Source organism: Ahaetulla prasina, chromosome 6, assembly GCF_028640845.1.
Source record: "Ahaetulla prasina isolate Xishuangbanna chromosome 6, ASM2864084v1, whole genome shotgun sequence".
Lineage (NCBI taxonomy): Eukaryota > Metazoa > Chordata > Lepidosauria > Squamata > Colubridae > Ahaetulla > Ahaetulla prasina.
The window spans coordinates 62731309-62747149 of NC_080544.1; the positions used below are offsets into that span (position 1 = coordinate 62731309).

Genomic DNA, 15841 nt, shown 5'->3' on the forward strand with positions numbered 1-15841 from the left:
GAAAATAGATGGGAAGGAAATGGAGGTAGTGACAGATTTTATTTTGCTGGGCTCCAAGATCACCGCAGATGGGGACTGCAGCCAAGAAATTAAAAGACACTTGATCCTGGGGAGGAAAATTATCGGAAATCTAGACAGCATACTAAAAAGCAGAGATATCACCCTGCCAACAAAAGTGCGTATAGTCAACGCTATGGTTTTCCCAGTTGCAATGTATGGCTGTGAAAGTTGGACCATAAGAAAGGCTGAGCACCATAGAATTGAGGCCTTTGAATTATAGTGCTGGAGAAGACTCCTGCGAGTCCCTTAGACTGCAAGGCGATCAAACTGGTCAGTCCTAGAGCAGATCAACCCTGACTGCTCTTTAGAAGGCCAGATCCTGAAGATGAAACTGAAATACTTTGGCCACCTAATGAGAAGGAAGGACTCACTGGAGAAGAGCCTAATGCTGGGAAAGATTGAGGGCAAAAGAAGAATGGGATGACAGAGAATGAAGTGGCTGGATGGAGCCACTGAAGCAGTAGGCGTGAGCTTAAATGGACTCCAGAGGATGGTAGAGGACAGGAAGGTCTGGAGGATCATTGTCCATGGGGTCGTGAGGGGTTGGACACGACTTCACAACTAACAACAAAACAACAAAGATATCTGCTTGATATACCATTAATGGTAGTATATGGAGAAGTACTGTCCTGACATGAGGCAGGAATTATTAAGTACATGTATATGAGTAATCTGGCACAACCCCACCTTGTCCTAGACCAGCCTTCTCTAAGAGTCCTGGGTGTGTTGGGCTAGAATTGCTTCATGGTTAGCAGCTCTGAAAAAAAATAGCAGTTGTAGCCAAAATATTTTGAGAGTGAAGATTGGTAGACTTCTGAAAATATTTCACATACAACAGTAACCTATATCTGAAATCCAGTTTAGGTCTAAATCTCACTGGTAAATGTCATTAATTAGACCGATTGATGAGTTCCAAGATAGACTTAGCATTCCCAGGGATAAACTGTTCTGCCCAGTCCTAAGCAATCTTGTATTTTATGCATAAAAAGGTCATGGGGGAAAGTTGACATGAAACTACTAGGGGAGGAAGGAGTCTGTGGGGAGTCATCCCATTCATAAATTGTTCCTAATTTACACACAATTCTAAGCCAGAAAGGAATTGCCTTCTGAGAATCAAAAGTGTATAGAGCAATTGTTCAAATTGGGTAGGACCAAGTTTTCATTCTGCCCCCACCCGGCTTTTGATCAAATTTTCAAGTCTTTCTTTAGTTTTAAAGGTTTGTGGAAAGGTCGCACAACAGCTGTGGTGAAAGATGGTAGAAAAACCACACTTTGGATTTTCGAAATTCACAAAGGAAGTTGCAGGAGCCAAGCAAAAATATTCAGGGACTGCATTCTTGAACTAAGCCATAATTTAGTGTAGTACACTGCGTGAGCCTAACTAATGACGGTTATTCAATAAACCATATTTTAAAAAATGGCAGCACTGCAAAATATGAATCAAGTTGAAATGTGTGGGCTCTATGGCTGAGGATTATGGGAATCAATTCAACACGCCTGAAATGAAATGAAACTCAACACCCCTTGAAAGGCTTCAGATGAAAGAAACCTAGTCTCAAGGGAGCACTAGGTCCAGACTCCAGAAATCACGGCACTATTAGGACTGCATATTGTTAAAAATGTATGGGTAGGATTCAAATATAATCTATAAAGGGTGGAATGACAGAAGCTCATGTACCGAAAAGTGGGTGTGATATGCATACAGAGTGACCCAAGCAGATAGTTACTGGATTCTTCCATTGCACTATGCTGTAGTGTAATTTACTTCATATTGTTTCCCCCCAAAGGACTGAGTTCTGCCTATCTGAAAGGCTGCCTCTCCCATTACCAAACCAGTCTAAAGGTGAAGCCATTATGAAGAGGACATTTGTTTGGTATGCCTTTCTCTGGCTCACTCCCAGGTTAAGGAAATGTTTTTTTAAAATATACTTCTAACAAACAAAATATTTCATGAAGCCAACTATTTATGAATTGTGGCTTATGCTTAGCATGTTTCATGTACATTCCCCATTCAATAAACCATGGGTTACAAACCATGGTTTAATGTTATTTGTGAGCTTACTCAGAAAGGTAACAGGGCTACTACCTCAGTTCTATCACAATATATGTGGCGAATGAATAATTCTAGTGACTGGTCATGTGTACAATATGTGGGAAATTTCCAAATGTTCATATAGTCGGTATTGTGTTTTTTTTAATGTGAGCTCTAGCTCAATAGACATTTCCCCAATTTCAAAAATCACAAGAGTTTTTAGGAAGGAAACAGATGACATTCAGGAAAGAAGGGCAAGCAAGCACAGAAGTTTAAAACTTCCCTGACGCACAGGATTGTGCATTGGTGAGAATAGACTCAAAGAAGGAAAAAACCGATCTGGCTATCAAACTTTTTCTACCTTTCCAGTAATTTTGTTCTTGTCTCTTTAACTAACTGGATTGGAATTATAACATTTATTCCACTAATATGAACAGGTTTACTACACTATGAAAAAGCTTTCTCCTGATGCTTCTGGAAAGTTGGTGGTTCTATTCTCTCAGCTTTATCCTAGTCATTGTAATTTCTTCATTTAAATCAGGGGTCTCCAAACTTGGCAACTTTAAGACTTGTGGACTTCAACTCCCAGAATTCCTCAGGCAGCTGGCTGAGGAATTCTGGGAGTTGAAGTCCACAAGTCTTAAAGTTGCCAAGTTTGGAGACCCCTGATTTAAATAGTGAAAAAGGTGGGATTGGCAATGTTTTGGAATTAATAGGCTGCATTGCATGGGTAGGTTTCCAGGGTTATTTTCTTGGGGTGGGGTTTTGTTTTTGTTTTTTTGGAGGGGGAAAATTTTTCTCTTTTACTGCTTTGACCCAATTTTGGAGTTTACCATTTTTGTATATATTTTTCCTCTGTGGCAGGAAAGCACATTACCCATTTTGAGTAGAGGGGTTTCCAAAGAGTCTTTACAAAGGGGGGAAGAGTTATGAAGTGTATGAGTGCCAAAGATACAGACTGTGTGACTTTGCTGTATGCTATGAGACTTATGTGAGAGCTCCCCACAGTCCTATGCCTTTAGCATTAGAAATCAAGAGGGATAAAGCACATGATTTCGTAAAATGACACACTTGCCTCCTCTTAGACCATAAATAAGTTATATGTCCCCCACTTCCAGCCAGGGGATAACATGTTGCCATGCCTGGGAAGTGTCCATTTGCACACGCAGAACTCTGGCTGTGTAGTTCTTAAAAAGAAATAACTGGATGTGTATTGATACAAATGTGTATCAAAACCCACAAAACAGAATGAAGTAAGTTTGAATGAGGGACTGCAGAGAACAATATGCTGTTTTGATGGCATTGCTTTATTATCAGGCATGGGTTTCAACATGGCAACAATGTGAAGCTTGCCTTTTTTAGAAATGCTGCCTTGGCAATTCCCAGCTTTTATATTGCTGATAGATGGAGAACAATGTTACCAGTTGCCTTTCAACTATGACCCCAGCTGCAACATGCAGTATATAAAACAAATCCTTCCTTATGGTTTTCTGTATTGGATTGCATCAAATAAATACTTCCAACCTCAACAACTTTAAGAGATAACTTCATCCAATAAAACAGCTGCTGAAAAATGGCAGAGGAATTCAATAGATATATTTAGAAACAAAAAATCACAGCCATAAGAGATCTTGAGATAATGTATTTTGCCTCTTTGTGAGATACAATGAACCAGCCCTCTTCATAGATATATGATTATTAAGACCACAACACAGAAAAGGCAAGTTCAGGTTTGTGTATCAAATAAGCTCACATTGAGATAATTGTAATACAGTCTGGGTAGGACCATCCTTGCTCTTGACCTGGGAAGCCACAGAATGCAATGGAGAAGTTACCGAATGGGGAACTTGCTTGTGCCCAGAGTACCCCTAACTGTACTGAAGCATTTGCAATGATTCAAAGATTTGGTTTTAATATTTGAGGACCAAGACTCTGATTAAATGCTTTTTCCATTATGGTTGGTTACTGAAGAACATGCTACAAGGGTTGTTCAATGTCATTAGGCAACAGGTCTTGTCCAAACTTTGGAATGCTCATCCTCCAAATTCAGAAAGCAGCCACCAGACTAGAGTTGATCAAATTATGTTCCACAGAATTTTGAGGATCCAAAACGATTCAATAAAACAATAAGGGAGAAAGGGTTCACTTGAATGTAACCAATTTTCTATCATTGTTGTTGTTAGTTGCGAAGTCGTGTCTGACCCATCGCGACCCATCATTAGAGCTTTGTTTTTCATCAGGAATTCCCTCCCCACAAAAAAAAACCTGATTCTATGGCCTGAAAAAGTTTGAAAACCCTTGCATTTTTGGCACCTGTTGAAAACTCCACTAAGGCCTGATATGAAAGTTATGTATTTTTAAAATGTTCTTTTTCCGTTCCTGATCTTATTCAAGAGTATGTTTTCTTGAATATCATTCTTACATTGTTGTTTAATATTATCTAATGTATTCTTTGATTATGTTTTTATTATAAACTGCCTTTGGTATATGAAGCAATATATAACACAGCTATTTTTTTCCAGTTATCCATGATTTAAAAACCCATGAGGATTACAAATGTATAACTATTAGAAGGATACAAGAAAGGTTGATGTTCGTCCGTCCATCCGTCTGTCTATATCTATCTATCTGTCTATCTATCTATCTGTCTATCTATCTTAGTTGAAGAGCTTAGGTACTCTATATTTCTGGTAGAAAGTAAGCAGCTGGCATGAGGAATATAGAACAGAGGTTCCCAAACTCTTCAACTCATCAACCCTTTCATGAGGTTCCAGCCTGTCTATTGACTCCCAAATATTTATTATATGAAAATAATTTAAGAAACATTAACTTATTAACTCCAGTTGCCTCTTGAACTTTGGGACAACCATGACCTGGATGACTGAGAATCTCCATAGACATTTAACTTAACTAATTCTATTAACAATAATACTGACCCCTTGATCCTTGGGGATCAATACTGAGTCCCATTGATCCTTGGGGATCAATATTGTATGTCTCATTTTGGAGATTCCTGTTTTAGAGATTCCAGGATAAAAGGATCTGCAGATTAAGAATTTATTTTCCAGTCAACGTAAGTACAATGAGAAGAAACTGCCTTTGGCAGCATTCTACTGACCTTGAACTGTCCAGATAACTACCAGCTGTAGAATTTTAGCCTAGAAAAACACGACTGCTTTCTTTAAAGATCATGTGGAATATTCTTCAAATTGTAAAATACTTGATATCACTTTTAAGGTCTTTTAGGAGAGCCTGATTAAATAGAAGCTTTCTCTGCATTGTCACATAACACACTGAACTTCATATTTCTCCCTGCCTACCTGGCCATCTTTTTGACCTCTGGCATTGTTGGCATTCCTGAGCTAGTTCTGCCTTTGCACCCCAGACACTTAATCCCTATACATAACTGGCATAATGTCATTCATAGGCAACCACATGCTACTTCTAACACTTTACAGTCAGTCAGAAAGAGCTGGATTATTGGAGAAGCTTTGAGCTGAAAGTTAACAATTCATTCAGCTTTTTTTTTTACTCTTTGTGTGAAGGAGCCACAATGGAGTGCAACAATTGCAATTACCCTGTAAGTATAAAAGCACTGAAAGAGGTGCAAATTCACAGTGACAATGTGGACAAGCTAATGATGGAAAGATGACTAAAATGTATGGCAAATTTTTATTTGTTTATTTATAATTATTTATTTATATCCCAACCGTATAGAATACTCAGCCACCGACAGAGAGCTATAAATAATCTAATAATCTTAATATGAATTACAGGGCCAATAAAGAGTATTAAATCTGAAATGATTATAGAGGATTAGAAAAGAAGCACATTTTTCTCCACTTTGGAGAAAAATCAAACTGGCACAATATATAGAAAGGCTATAATTCTGTGGTGGATTGCATGCTTTGCTTGCAAAGCTTTAGATTCCGTTCCTGGCAATGCCAGAAAGTGTTAGGCTCCATCTTAGGCTCTGGCGAACCAATAGGAAGTCAGTGCAGACAATTATGAACTAGATTTGACTGTGCAGAAGGTTGCTCTAGTATTGCGAACTGTCCATGATGTACTCCTTCCTTAAGGCAGGATTTCTTATGATGCCAGAAGAAGAATAAGAAGGCTCAAATAGATTCAGAAGTGTCCCAACTCATAAATATTGATAATCTAGCACAGAAGCTACTGCCTTCCGAAGATATAATAATGCAAGTCAAGGTGGCCTTGCAGCATAGGATTATAGAGGGACCATTGTGCAAACTCCATCTTTGTGCAAGAATCCAAACTAAAACACTCATGGCAGACATCCAGTGTTACTTTACTTTTTTGACAACAGCCAACCTATCATGTCTAAAGTGTAAACGAAAAAACCCTGCACTATTATGACCCTACTAAGGAAAGGATTCAATCAGCTGCATAATAATGAGCAAAAAATGATGATTATAAGGAAGGCCAATGGCAGAACAACCCTCTAGCTATTGTAACATAGAAAATGCAATTTAAAAGATTGCTCAAAGAGTTCCATATCTTATATTGATTACGCAAATAGGTAGATACAAAAAAGAGAACAATGTGTGCATACTATAACTTTTCCCATATTGTAATTTGGCGAGTTACAAGAGGTTTAAACCTTGGGACCCTTTTCATTGTATAGGATTGTCTTCTGCAGCCAGCCCTCCCTTGTGTTTGTTAGGCTGGCTCCAAAAACCATAGCTTATTCCATGATAAAACATCAACATATTGTTGTCTCCTCAGGAACATCTGCTTGCCAATCTTTCTTCCAAACTAAGGCCTTGAGGGAGGAAACAATCTCTCAGCTTCATCCGGCTGCCTGATTAGAGAACCCAGCCTTCTATCCTAAACAGAAAACTGTTCCCAGATTTCTTGCCTCCAGCTTCCTTCTTTTGACCAGCAATATTCAGTCCAAGTATAACAGGCCAGTGTGCTGCAGGAGAACGCCATTCAGGGGAAAGGAGGTGGGGAAGCATGTTATGTACCCAAGCCTTGGCCCACAGCTGAGTCATCAACTTTAACTCCCTGCCAGTACTCCTCCCCTCTTATTTCAGGGACATCCACAAATGAATAGAAATAGTAGAAGAATCCCTATCATCCTTCTGCCGTATAAGTTCATGGAGGTTTATTATATATGCAAGATGACTGGATTCCTCTGGTCTTCAGAAGATCCTGATAGCCAAAACTTCATTGAATTTAATTTTCCATGGTTTCCTCAGCAATACTAATCTAAACCCTCACAACAGGTTTAGATTATCCTTTGCAGTGCTTCCATTTCTTCTGCCAAAAGTGTCACAATCATCTTTGAAAATAACACAAGGGACCTGACAAACTTCACCTTAGTGGTAAACATTTATTTGAACCAGTCACTGTCAATCCAGCCTATCTGTAAGGCTTGCTATCGCGAGGATAAAATGAAGAGATTTTCTTTGTATAAATTACTTTCGGCTCCCAGAAGAAAAACAGGATATAATTCTAACAAATAAATGAAAATAAATAAAACACATTGGTAGAGCACCAGATTGAGAAAGGTATCTATAGATGTTACTAACCCTTACATTTCAAAGTTTATGAGCATTTCCATACAAATTCAATGCCCATTTTGAACCAGTTTCAGACCGCTGCAATCACGTAACATCAGTTAATACATGAACTAAGTCAGTTTTTTTCTCTGCTTCTGAAACCTGGGAATCATCTTTGAAACGCTGCAGCTCTATGAGGTTTGTGTAAGCAACCCTGGCATCATTGGGCTCCAGGCACCTTAGCAGGTCTTTTAATGGGGAAAGGTGGGTTTTGTTTTTCCAAGACCTATGGAAATTCAGAGGAAGCATCTTTTTTCCACAGTTGTGGGCTGGACAACAGTAAAGGCAATATTGGATAGCTTTTGGACTTAACCACTATTAGCTCTCACCAAACCTCCCATAATTCTTATTCTGCAATTAGGGAATGGCTGCATCAGTTTAACAGGCAAATATACCAGGAAAGCCTAGAATAGAAAATAAGTCCTTTATCCCCTTCCCACTTAGAAAACTTGTCCTAGTCACAGAATAACCTTTTCTGACCCTTGCTCCAGTCCCCTTACAGTATTCTTCTTAGGTATAAGGAAATAGGTCTCTGCAACCTTACCAGTGTTTGTGAAGTTTAACATTATAGAAGGAATGTGGGTGTGTATGCCTAATAATGTCCCCATCCTTGTCACTTCAATCAGCCCTTTCAAATTGAACAGTCACTACTGTAGGCTCCTATTCAAACTGAATGCAAGCTGAACCAGCCATATGACTGGCAAACCTGATTCCCAGATAATGAGGATGCTTATCAAACACTAAAATTGACAAGCACAAGACAATAATTATCAGTAATCTGTAATTTGATATGGGGAATTGAATAGCTACTTATTCCTAACCATTAATATGCCATAATGAACAGAGTTGGCACGTCCAGAAGAACCAATCCATCCCCAGAAAAATATTATTCTTCAGTCATGCTAATAAGGCAAGGTCTAATCACTTATTTCCCTAGATAAAAGATCCATGTCTCCTTCAATGAATCAGTACATATACCCAGTTCCATACGTGTATGTGCATTCAGAACTTAAACACTATGAAAACTTCCTAGTCAGACATTGCATCTATAAACTATCTCCCAATTGTGTTGCGATAAACTCTCAATTTTCCTTCCATGTGTTCCCCATTTGGAAAACGGCATTATGTTAGCATAAATACAGAATGATGGATTCTGTAATTTATGCATAAATACAGAATGATGGATTCTGTAATTTATGTTTAATAGGGCAAAGCTTGCCATATTAAACATAAATTAAATAAATAAGAATGGTCAGCACATTTCAGTAAAGCATATTAGCCATTTGCACAAAAAAATAATAATCCAAAAACCGTTATCACAACCCCTTATGTATTTTCAGCAAAGGTGTAAAACACCTGGGATTTACTCATTACTGACCCAAATACGAATAACACTATTCCTTATATGAGTAAAAAAAGATGTTTCTAATGCGTGCCCTTCCAGATGCTTTCAATTTCAATACCTTTTCTATCTGATGTCTTTCAAACAGCTGGCAACTAAAGTCCAATGCATCTAGAGAGCTCTGAATTAGAGAACTTCCATCACTATGACCATCAGTTAGGCTGGCTGGGGCTAAAGGAAATTGTAGCTCAAACATCTGGAGTTGATGTTGGGGAAAGACACTTTAATTTACCAAGACACCAAAGTTATACTCAGTATTCTATATTTGATGATGGTAGGTGTGTGCGTGTATGGAACAGGGTGTACAGAGCATCTTACAATACCACAGGAAGGTTATTTCCAGCCCTGACATTAATTTCCATATTAAAAAAGTTTGAGATGCAGAAACTGTTTCTTCACAAAGTACAGGTTGTCCTCGACTTGCAACAATTCATTTAGTGACTGTTTAGAGTTACAATGGCACTGAAAAAAAGTGACTTATGTCTATTTTTCACATGTATGACTGTTGTAGCATCTCCATGTTTATGTGATAAAAATTCAGATGCTTTGCTACTAATTCATATTTATGATGGTTGCAGCATCTGATTGAGCCCATTCAGTTCACTCTGTTAGGAAAAACTAATAGTCAGAGAGTTGCTTGATCCCCATCAGAGCAGCCCAAAGCAACTCTCATTTGGAGAAACAAAAGCAGAATCATAATACTAGCATTCCTCAATTTATGACCACAATTGGGATTGGAATTGCCAATGAAAATTGTTGTGGTTGTTAAATCGAATCAGATCCGATTTTACAACAATATCTTTGATGGTTGTTAAACGAACTGCCACAGTTGTTAAGCAAATCACGCAGTTGTTAAATAAAAAGTTTTCCCACTGGGCATTTTTTTTTTTTTTTGCTGTTTGTTGCCACAAAGCAGCAAAAAAAAAAAAAAGACTGCAAATCATGATCATGTGACTGTAGGATGCTGCAAGTAGTTGTAAATGTGAACCGGTTGCCAAACATCTGAATTATGATTACATGACAACAGCGGAAGGGTGATATGACAGTCATAAGCACTAATACAGGTTGCAAGTCACTTTTTTCAAGGCCGTCATAACTTTGAATCAAACAAATGATGGTGAATCAAAGGCTACATGGAATCATTACAAAACTTTAGGGGCACTTCTTACTTAGAAACTCAATTGCAAGAATGCCTCCCAGTAGATCTGGGTCTGAAAATTAATACCAGCCAGTATGGTCAAAAATAAAATTATTGGATGCCAAAGTTAAAGGTTTCATGGGTTATGAGCAGTGGCAACAGTTATATGTTTCTTCTTCCTGGGTACTTAGATCTATACAACTGGATTTAGTTTCTTGTACAAGGCAAGGATACAAACTTAAAAACAAAGTTACTAGAAGCAGAGCAGGCAAGCAAGCACATAAATAAGAAATGTCCTGCTGGATTAACACTTCTGTAATAAGAGAAGCATATTGCCTCCGATACAGGAGATAATAGAAAGTTGTCAAGACTACTGAATAACCTTAGAAAAGAGGGAAAAAATCCCTCAAAAACCAAAAATCATGTATTTTTTTTTCAAAAAAAGAAGGATCATGTATTATTATAATAGGCTGTCCAAATTAAATATATGAATGTACTGTATACGAAGTTACACTATCGGTTAAAAGTCCAGTGATGAAGGAGGCAAACACCGAGAAATATCCTTTAAAATGGTGCCAGTGACACCATTCAAACAGACAAGCAATCAGCAGGCACAACATTATTCTAGAAAATATGCTTAACTCTGTGGAGATATTTGTTCCTAGTTATAACCTCAGAGAGGCTCCTGCCTACAAACCATAAACTGAAGAAAATGTAATTCCCTTTTTTGTCACTCTGTATGCCACAGTTAGCCCTGTGATGCATGAATTCAGAAATACTGAATAAACAACAACCCAGATCTAGGAACTCTTTACAAGTTTTCCCAAAATTTGTAAAGGAATTGCTTTGTATAGATATAGAAAAGCAATAGAGAAAGTGGAAAATTTAGGCCAATCAGAATTAATTCACTAACAAATTTCTACATGGAAATTGCAAGTCATAACTTAACATGTGGCATACACAGGCAAAAGCCCAATGCTTAACATTTATAGGGCTGATTGGTGGGGCCTTCAGCACCCGCTGGCATTTTGGCCTCCTTGCAATCTTATTACTGTTCCCACCACACCCTTTCCCTCATATGCACACTTCCAAGCAAGCAGGGTTACCCAACTGCATATTCACCATTATAAATTTGCTGTCACGGGATACAATTTATCATAGTATGTGAAGGAATTGGCTTAAATGAAGATGATAAAAACTTATTAAAGTGCCGTCCTCTGGTACATTCATACGTGAGTTTTGAAAATCAAATTTGAAAAAAAATTAGCTGCGCCAGAAATGACCGCACCACAAGGCCCAAATGATGATGAGAAACAGAAATGAGACCTGCAAAAGAATCAGCCCAAGAGAGACACTGTACAGCATGTGTATTATGACAAATCTTAAGTGTGTCCAGACGAGGAATTTGGCAATACGTGATGCAATTTCAAGACGATGGATATCTAAGAACATGTTCACAGCATAAATATGCCCTGGCAACATTTTTTGATGCTTGGCCTTTTGTAACATTGCCTTCATCTCGTCCCTCAGAGTACAAATGAAATAAGCTTAAGTCATCTTCAGTTGTAAAATTTATTAGAGTCTATCTCCCATTACTTTGGAGGGAGTCAGGACAGGAATAAACAATAAGGGTAGCAAATTGTATTCTGGCATTGTTTACAACTGACTCAGTGGTGAGTGGGTGGCACTTTAACTTGTTAATGGAGGCCTTAAGTACTTCTCACAGGGTCACTAAGAAACAACAATATTTGTACTAACGTTATAATTTATAGAACTTTCTGAACATTCACTGGTTTGGACCATTGAACCTAGAAAATATGAACTGAAGTCTAAACATCATTTTAAGAAACATGTATTCAAAAATCCTGAAGTATGGGGGGTGGGGGTGGGGGAGAGAAACCACATGGTTTAAAAGACTTCAGTGCATCCCTGATCTGGGAAGATGCTGAATGAATCTAGGTTAACTGGGTACTATTATCTCAAGGGAAAGGGTATTTTAAATTTTTTTTAGCTCAGTACATTCTAGTTTTTGAGATATTAAACCAAAACAAAAATACATGAAGTATCAAGCCAAAATCAAACAAGGGCATATTTCTAATGGCAATAATTTTTTCAAAATTTTCCCCTTTTTGTTGCAGCATTTTTTTTAAAGGAAACTAGATATCTTTTAAAAGGAACCATATAATTGTATTTTGCTCCTTGACCTTATTCATACCCAGGAGTTATTTCTAACTAAGGCATATATATCAGTAACTGTCACTCTATTATATTAGTGATATCAGATATAACTAGCATTTCTTTAGTCAATAACCAATTCCTTTCTGCGCTATTTTATTATTGCTCAACATGTTACGTTATAATTCTACAGCAGGATCACTGATTTTTATTTTCAAGTTCAATTGTCAGAAAAGGCAGCCAACTATGACACAACTTTTGAGTCTTGCCTCACAATTTACAATGATCAGCAAGCATCAATAATTATGAGGCTGGAATTGACCATTTGAAAAGCAGAATGAATGTCAGATGTAGGCTTCGTCTTGCATTAAGGCACTGTTTCTCAATCTTGGCAAAATTGAAGATGTGTGGGTTTCAGCTCCCAGAATTCCCCAGCTAGCAATGCTGGGAGTTGAAGTCTAAACACCTTCCAAATTTCCAAGGTTGAGAAACACTGAACGAGGGATACTGACAAACCCTGTCAACACGAAGGAAAAGGGAAAAGTCAGTCACCTCTGTCTGGAGAGCTGCTTCTGAGTCTATATTCTTAAAGTAACTCCTGTAACCGGCAGGGGTGACATAAGATGAGCAGCAAAGCAAAATCTCCGGTCGATGGGACTAAAACCAAATGACAGAAAGTCGTATGATTCCCAGGTTGGGAACTGGCACCAGGGAACTGTGGGAAAAAATGATGTCCGGAGAACGAGTGTGTGTTCGTGAGGGACGAATCGTACAGGAAGCGGGTCCAACGTGTCCTCTCTGAAGACTGCAGGACGCGATGGGGAGGGGAGGGGAGATGGGATCTCCCACGGCAGACGAAGCACGGAGGCGACCGAAGCAGCACCGCACCGCTTAATGGGACCAGCAGAAGCCATGAAGTCAAGAGTTGGGGCCCCATCGAAGGAGTTTCCTTTCCACACGAGAATCTTTGGGACGCGAGCGAAACTAAACCAACCAGAGAAACCTGAGACCAGACGCGGAAAGGGATATCTCCGCGAGAATCCTTCCTCCTCCTCCTCCTCCTCCTCCTCCTCCTCCTCCGCCGTCCCCGGCAGCCCCTACCTGTTGCGCGGTCCTTCGGCCGCTCCAGCCCAGCAGATCTCCCTGTCGCTTGGCCCCCGGGAGCAGCCGCGGCCCGGAGCTCAGCCTCGCCCACCCCGAGTCGCCGCCCTCTCCAGCCTGCTTGCCTTCTCAGCGCCCCCTTTCCGCCACCGAGCGTATTCGGGGCTGGAGGCGGCAGGTCGCAGCCGTGAGTTGGCAGAGCAGAAGCAAAGTCTAATGCCGACGTGTTGCAACGGCTAATACCGACTACCCTCCAGGCCCGTTGCAGAGGCGGAGGAAGGGAACTCAGCACGTGCTCAAAAGCCCTGAAAATTAATTCCGACTCTCCGGACTCCTTTCTAGCGGCGCGGGGTGCAAGGCCGATCGCCTCCAATTAGCATCAACTATTAGCATCAACCTTTAGTATCACCTTTGATAACTTCCACCACATTTCTTAAAATAACGTGGCAAGCAGCAAAAGCCTAATTCTCGGAGAGTCGAGATATGTAGCTCTGACTGGAATCATCTAGTAAAACATTCCCAGTGGGGCCTTTGATTTGGACTACTGTGTTTTCTTTGACCCACAGATTCCCTCCCCACCCCCCCTTCCCATGCCATACTCAGCTTGCTTTTGAAACTTCTGGACATCAGAAAGGATTGGCACAGAGAGTGGCTGTTTGGAAAAAACAACAGCATCAAACCCTATGTAGCATGAAGAATTGGCCAAGATGCACGTTGGTTTTTAGAGATCAAAATCAAAGCCACCTTATTATAGCTTGGTGGGATGTATGAAATCACCCTGGGTAAAAATAGCCAGCATGGGAGTGCAGTTGCAGTAAAAGTAGAGATGGGAACAGTAAAGGCATTGAGTCATTATTTCAGCTGCCATATATAAATGGCATACCATATTATTAAGGAAAAAAATCCTACTTTTCTATATAAAAACCACTTCGGGCTTCAGTAATAAGGATGTAAAAACTATAAAGTTCCCAAACAGAAAAGCTTTCACAGTTCTTGCTTAGTCAATGGGATTGGTGGAGGGCAGGCGAGAGAAAATTTGACTGAGTCATCTTTGTATGTTTACAGGACAGATGGAGTGAATGAGAGCCCTCAAGCCTGCTAATTGAGTCTCACCCATCAATTAGGGATAAGATATTTTTCAGAGATTTCTGTCAGGCAGCAGAAATATTTCTAAATTTCCCATTTTGGGTTACAGATTTCCTCGTTTCTTAAATTATAGGTAGGATAGAAAACTCGCTAAAAAAGTGTGATTTGAGGATCCTAGACTTACGGCTCCTGCCTTTTCTTAGCCTTGGCAGGGGCACCATTTACAACCATTTTTGGCTCAACAAGTTCTGACATCAGTAACTCTTGCCCTTGCCATTTCATATTTGGATTATTGCAATTCACTCTACAAGGCCTTGTCCCAGAAGCTAGAACTAGTCAGAATTCATCTGCCAGCCTGTGATTGGTCCAAAGTGGTTCAGTACAATAAAACCAATCTAATAGGAACTGCACTGGTTATCAGTAGGCTTCTAGTTCCAATTCAAGATACTGTTAAAGTCCTTTGTGGTTGATTCAGGCAAAGTCTGCCTGTCCATTTTGCCCAACCTGAAAGTAGAGGCTGAAAGTCCATCTTCTGTGACTAGTTAAGGAGGAGGGAGACAAAGAATCAGTGTTCTCAGTCCTTTGCTATGGAGCAGCTTGTGAATATGGCTTCTTTCCTGTTTTCTTTCAGAAATCAGAGAAAGCAGTTCCTTTCCAACAAGCAAGAAGGATAGAGACTGTAACTTAGCTGGAAATAGCTAACTTAAAGAGGCAGTTTTGTGCAGATGATGAGTTTCATTTTGTTGATTGTAAGGTAGATAGAGTTCTAGGAGAAGACAGTATATAAATTATTGTACGTAAAAATAATTTCCAGCAGTTAATGTCCAAACTGCTCTCATCTCATTGAGATACCCAAATTTGCTGGTAAAATCAGAAGAGAGTTTAAATAAATATTCTTTCTGTTATAAATTAGATATAATTTATAGAATAGAATAGAATAGAATAGAATAGAATAGAATAGAATAGAATAGAATAGAATAGAATTTTTTATTGGCCAAGTGTGATTGGACACACAAGGAATTTGTCTTGGTGCATATGCTTTCAGTGTACATAAGAGATACATTCATCAATAATTATAAAGTACAACCCTTAATGATAGTCATAGGTTACAAATAAGCAATCAGGAAACTATCAATATAAATTGTAAGTGGAAGGAGATGGGTGATGGTGACAGTGTTGAGGGAATTATTTGTTTATCAGAGTGATGGCGTTCGGGAAGAAACTGTTCTTGTGTCTAGTTGTTCTGTTGTGCAGTGCTCTGT

General features: G+C 39.2%; 1 protein-coding gene across 3 annotated transcripts in view; it reads right to left on the reverse strand.

The window, feature by feature from the left end:
• The window catches only part of DNMBP (dynamin binding protein), a 55397-nt gene extending 41775 nt beyond the window's left edge, over nt 1-13622 (reverse strand). For 2 of the 3 annotated variants that reach the window (XM_058187082.1, XM_058187079.1), the window contains exon 1: nt 13494-13622. The gene's annotated coding sequence lies outside the window, so the exon portion shown is untranslated. Of the gene's footprint in view, nt 1-12944; nt 13081-13493 lie in introns of those variants that run through there. The other variant, XM_058187080.1, reaches the window with a different exon arrangement.
• Between the last annotated feature and the right edge of the window lie 2219 nt (nt 13623-15841).